Below are 6,232 nucleotides of genomic sequence, written 5' to 3'. Positions count from 1 at the left end.
ACTAGGCGTGGGAGGGACCCCTCCGCGTCCTGGGGGGGCGTATACAGCCGAAGCTCGTTATTGCGTAAGAGTGTTACAGGGTGAAGTAGGTCCCGGAAGGATTGAAGGACGATCCAGAGGTGCTACAGGTTGATGCAGATCCCGAGGACGCTTCGGGGGCCCCATGCCTCACAGGCGCGTGCCCCGCTCGTGGTCCACGGGCTCGTAGCGGCGTGGCGTGGTCCGCCTTGAGCGAGCCCTCGAGCGTGGGAGGAGCCCCCAGCGCTCGCTGGCCAAAGAGCTCGCCCAGATGGTAGGTCCTGAGTCCCTGGGGTGTTGCCCGAGCACGCCTCGCTCGGGCCCCCAAGTTCCCACATTGGTACCCTAGGCCATGCCCCCAGGCCGGGCTAGCCCAACCTGAGTGCAACGGCAGGTACCTGAACACCCGCCTGCGATCGAACGAAGCCCGCACTGGCAACATGGTTGTGTGTTCCACCCTCAGTCCCGAGGCGACGTCGCGCGCCCCGGAGGCAGGGGTGGATATACCACCCCCGGCCTCCAGGTTAGGATCGTATGGCCCAGGAACATGGGCGTGTGCTCCACCCTCCGTTCCTAGGCTGGGGCCTCTCGGCTGGGACACAAGGGTGCGTCCACCCTGTCCCAGGCGAGAGGTCCCTGGTCCCCAGACCCAAACGTCTGCCTGAAGCAGCTCCCGGCCAGCAGGTGTGCCCCGCGAGGACACCCGCGCTGGGCGTCCCCGCGAAGCCACCCCCACGGGCCACCCCCGCGGTGGTGTTCATACCTGTTTGCGCGGGGGTTGCCTACGGGGTCGCGCGCGTGCCTCCTGCCGCAGTGATGGTCCGTGCTGCTTCCTTCGTAACCCGGACGTGTGCCGGCGCGGTCGTCGTCAAACTTTGCACGCCTCCAGGGGTTGATGTAGTCGGGCCTCCAATACTCCCTCCTCGTTCCGTGAAGCACGCCGGGGGACGCTGGATGACGCCTCCCCAGCGCGGCCAAGTCTCGGGCCTCCAGCAGCTCCCGCCGAATTCCTAGTGGGGTGGGCCTGAGTGGATGTTTGGGATGCGCCCGCGTGGTTCCCCCATTGTAGCCCCTGGCGATGCAGGCTGACGAGCGTTGTTCCCGCGGGGGCGCGCTTGGGTCTCGCCGGCGACGTCGCGCCCAAGAGCGCGCCTATGCCTGTCGACGCGACGGTGACGGGCGGCGTGTCGGCGCGTGAGCTCATGCGCCACCAGGAGCGCGACATGTATGTGCGTCAGGTGTTGACAGACTGGGAAGGGGTGGACAGCCTGGACGCGTGGAAGGGTCGGGCGACAGGGGAATGCCATGTGGTTGGTGAAGGCGGCAGCCCCCGGCGCTCGTTGGAAGCCTATCCGGTGTGGACGTCGGGGGATGGGGTGGCGGAGCGTCGCCGGGCGTCCCAGCCCGCCTGCGTCGGCTGCACCACGCGAGCGGCCCGCCTCTATTCGCGGATTGTCGTCTCCCTACCATGAGTGTGACTAGCATCAGCAGGCCGAGCCTTGGGAGATACCTTGACACACCCCCTACCTGGCGCGCCAAATGTCGAATTTCGAGCTCCGCAAAACCCTAAAGATTCGAACTCAGGGGCGTGTACGAAGATGTCTCTAGGGCTCGCCTCACCTAACTCACTACTCGCTGGGGATGGCATAGAACTCACTCGATGGTGAGGAAGACACAGAACACGGCAGTTTACCCAGGTTCGGGCCGCTAAGAAGCGTAATACCCTACTCCTGCTTTGGTGGATCGCCTCTCGTGGAGGTTGGTGGATGAAATAGTACAGTGTTCGAGAACCTCCGGAGGCTGGGTGGCCTTTGTGTTATGTCGGTTGGTGAATGAATGCATCCCCCTCCTCTACAAAGTAACCTATCCGCTATATAGCGGCGGCCCGAGTCCTCTTCCCTTATCGCATGGGCGGGAAGGGATCCCACAACGACCAATTTTGAAGAGGAACAGGGGAACGTGCTCCCCCTGTCCAAAGGTGGTCTTCGCCTGCAAAGTGGCTGCGAGTTCTGCAGGGACGGGTCCAGGGATGATGTTTGTCCTGCTGGCGGGCGGCGATGGCCTTGTTGCACCAGAATGGAAACCTTCGGAAGATGCCTCGGGAACCCGCGTACGTCCTTCCCTCCTTTGCTCGAAAAGGGGAACTACACCGTCTTGCAATCCGCTGCTCGTCTATCCTTTCCCTGCGTCATCCTTGACCCTGAGGCCAGGTCTTGCCTCGAAATCTCCGCCACTCCGAAGGGATCCTGAGGAGGCCTCCCGTGGGTCTTGATGATGTTCCTCCTCGCGAGGCTTGGCCCCTCGCGAGGGCCTTGCCTTGGGTGGTGTCAGGCCTGTTGGTTTTTGATCGATGAAGTGGGCCAGCCCTGGGCCGTAGGCAGGCAGGTCTGGGTACCCCCGTTCCCAGAACGCCGACAGATTTCACCGCTGATCTGGATCATCATTTCAAGGCGCATGGTGAGAACCTGCTCCAAGCCGTCGACAAGCTCATCCAAGCCAACAACACCACCCTCTACAGGTTGCTAATGGCCCGTGTCGTGGGGTGCGGGAGGAGCTTGCACTCGAGCACGAGGCCGTTCATGCCGACTGGCCGAAGGAACCGCCTGGGCGCAACGATGCTTCAGCTACTCAACTGGTTGGGGGTGGTCGCAACTCTGCCGCCGACTCCCTTGGCTTCGACCAGGATCACCAGGGGAAGGCACATGCTCCGTATGTACCTCCTCCGATCAGGGGTGCGCGAAATTCAGTTTTCCCTATTTGCCCTTCCTCTACTATGCGTGATTTGCCTTACCCAGATGTTGCCGATACGTTATCTTTGGTGTTCGAGTGGATCTCCCACGTTTTGATGGTGCGAATCACCGGCTCTGGAAAACTCGGTGTGAGGATCAGTTCCGACTCTGGTGTACTCCTCAGCATCGATGGGCTTCGCTAGCAACATCTCAATTTGAAGGTGCAGCTGCTCGGTGGCTAGAATCGATGCAACGTCATTGTCCTCAAGCTTCCTGGTCTGAATTCTGTTCAAGTTTGCATAGCCGATTTGGTCGTAATCAGCATCGGACTGTGCTACGTCAATTGTTCCGTATTTCCCAAACTAGTACTGTTGTTGATTATGTGGATAGATTTGCTGATTTATATGATCAATTATCTGCTTATGAGGAAGCTCCTAACCATCTCCATTACACTACTCGATTCTTAGACGGCCTGAAGCCTGGTGTCCATGTGGCTGTTGCTCTGTAGAAACCAAGGACTTGGATACGGCATACGATTTGGCACTGTTACATGAGGAGCTTGGTGGTGGTTTTACATCTCTGCACAATTCTACAGGCCAGAGATCAGGTGCTCTTCCACTTCCTCTTCCACCCAAAGCAAGTTTTGCTGATAACAAACGAGCACCTAAAACTACGAAAATTGTTCCATCTGATGATAAGTGGTCTGCATTACGTGCTTATCGAAAGTCGAAGGGGCTCTGCTTTGTGTGTGGCAAAATATGGTCTAAGGATCATATGTGCAAATCATCAGTTCAATTACATCTGGTTCAGGAGTTGATTGATCACATTCAGGTAGAAGAAGCCATAGATACAGCCTCTACAACTGATCAAGAGCGCCTGTGTGTTTTTAGTATGAATATGTCAGCTGCTGTTATGGGAAAACAGTCTAATGCACCAACTCCGCAGTTGTTAATTGAGACGCAAGGAATGGAATTAGTATTTCTGGTAGTACACATTCATTTATAGACAGTGCCCTACAACATAGATTGACCAAGGTTCAACAGACTTCTTCTGTGTGAGTATCTGTAGCTGGTGGAGGTCAATTGCAATGTGATGCAGTGTTATCCAAGAGCTTGTGGAAATGTGGATCAGTTCAGTTCACTAGTGACTTCAGATTGCTCCCATTAGCAAGCTACGATGGTATTATTGGGTTAGAATGGCTTGCTCAACACAGTCCAATGCAGGTTGATTGGGTCCACAAGTGGATGTCTTTTCAGTATCAAGGTGAAGTGGTTACTTTGCAAGGCTTGTTACCTAAAGATGTGGTTGTCATAGTGTTTTCTGTTTCATTGATAAGACCTGTTGAGAAGCAAGTTCAACATCCAGAACTGCAAGTGCTGTTGGATAAACATGCAGTGGTGTTTGAAACCCCAACTACTTTACCTCCTAGAAGACTTAAAGACCATACAATTCCTTTGATTCCAGGTGCAAGGCCAGTCTCCGTTAGACCCTATAGGATTGCTCCTCATTTGAAGGATGAGTTGGAAAAGCAGATCAAGGAAATGCTAGCATCAGGGATGATCGGGCATAGTAGCAGTGCCTTCTCTTCTCCTGTTGGTCAAGAAGAAAGAAGGGACTTGGAGAATGGTCATTGACTATAGACAACTCAATGCTATCACGGTGAAAAGCAAATACCCAGTTTCCATTATAGATGAACTTCTGGATGAATTAGCAGGAGCCTGTTGGTTTTCCAAACTGGATCACAAAGCTGGCTAGCATCAAATTAGAATGGCACCTCGGGAAGAGTACAAAACAGCATTCCAGACCCATAATGGACATTATGAATTCAATGTGATGGGCATGGGTTTGACGGAACTATGAATTATGATCTTGCTCTTGTGCTGAGAAGATGTGCAGTAGTTTTTTTATGATATCTTGGTCTTCACTAAAACATTGTAAGAACATTGGGATGATCTGGATGAAGCTTTGTCCATCTTAAACAAGGAACAATGGAAGGTGAAAATATCCAAATGTGACTTTGCTCAACCTCAAATTGCTTATCTAGTGCATGTTATTTCTACAGTTATCCTGACAAACTTTTAGCTGTCCAACATTGACATGTTCAAAAGAATGTTAAGTTAGTCAGGGGATTCCTTGGATTGAGTGGATATTACAGGAAATTTTTCCAGCATTATGGCATTATTGCTAGACCTTTAACTGAATTGCTTAAGAAGGGGACTCCTTTTGTTCAGACCAGTATCACACAGGAGGCCTTTGTGACACTTAAACAAGCCTTAATATCAGCTATTGTTTTGGCTTTGCCTGATTTCACTAAGCCATGATAGAGACTGATGCTTGTGAGTATGGTATTGGTGCAGTTTTGATGCAGCAAGGACATCCATTAGCTTTTGTCAGTAAGACTCTGGGTCCCAAAAACAAAGGTTTGTCAGTCTATGAGAAGGAATATCTGGCTATTCTGCTAGCAATGGATAAGTGGAGACCTTACTTGCAAGTACAGTAGTTTGTTATAAAAGCAGTCAAAAAAATTGGCCCATCTGCAGGATCAGAGGTTGCATATAGTTTGGCAACAAAAGTGTCTAACTAAGTTGTTGGGACTAAATTATCAAATTCAATATAAACAAGGGAAGGAGAATAGTGCAGCTAATTCTTTATCTAGAAGACATCCTGATGAGTCTCAATTGTTTTCCATTTCAAGTAGTCACCCAACTTGGATGGCTGAAATTGTTGCTAATTATGAGGATGATGAGAAAGCTTTAGCCCTTATCCAGCAGTTAGCCATTGCACCAGCTTTTAAGTCATCATATACTCTTGTTAATGGATTGTTGAAATATAAACAGAGTATTTGGGTTGGAGTTGTGCCTGCATTACATCAGAAGATCTTTGCAGCCTTTCATGATAGTCATGTCGGTGGTCATTCTGGGTTTCCTGTTACCTATAAGAGAATCCATGCACTCTTTTCATTGGCTAGTATGAAGAAGTTTATTTTATTTCAAGTGCAATCCTGCCTCATTTGTCAGAAAGCTAAGCCAGAAAGAGTGGCATATCTTGGATTGTTATCTCCATTGCCAGTTCCAAATAATACATGGGAGACTATTTCTATGGATTTTATCAGTGGACTCCCTCACTCTTCTCAGCATAATTGCATCCTGGTAGTGATAGATAATTCATCAAATATGGGCATTTCATAGCTATGAAACATCCTTTTAATGTTCAGAAGGTTGTTGAAGTGTTCCTAGATAATGTCTACAAATTACATGGGTTGCCCAAGGTGATTATCTCTGACAGAGATCCACTTTTCACAAGTCAATTTTGGAAAGTGTTGATCCATAAAACTGGGACTCAGTTGAATATGAGCACAGCTAACAGAAAAGGTGAATCAACAAGTTAAATGCTATTTGAGATGTTTCATAAGTGCCCATCCTCACAAGTGGAGTAAATGGTTGCCACTTTGTGAATTTTGGTACAATTCCAATTGGCACTCTGGC

At 50.8% G+C, this 6,232-nt stretch overlaps 1 pseudogene; it reads right to left on the bottom strand.

Moving 5' to 3' along the window:
- Positions 1-477: 477 nt before the first annotated feature.
- On the bottom strand, positions 478-3,195 carry LOC123450521 (annotated as a pseudogene).
- Between the last annotated feature and the right edge of the window lie 3,037 nt (positions 3,196-6,232).

The sequence above is a fragment of the Hordeum vulgare genome, chromosome 4H, assembly GCF_904849725.1.
Source record: "Hordeum vulgare subsp. vulgare chromosome 4H, MorexV3_pseudomolecules_assembly, whole genome shotgun sequence".
NCBI classification, from domain to species: domain Eukaryota; kingdom Viridiplantae; phylum Streptophyta; class Magnoliopsida; order Poales; family Poaceae; genus Hordeum; species Hordeum vulgare.
The sequence above is the reverse complement of the archived record's forward strand: the minus strand, read 5'-3'. Positions and strand labels throughout refer to the sequence as shown.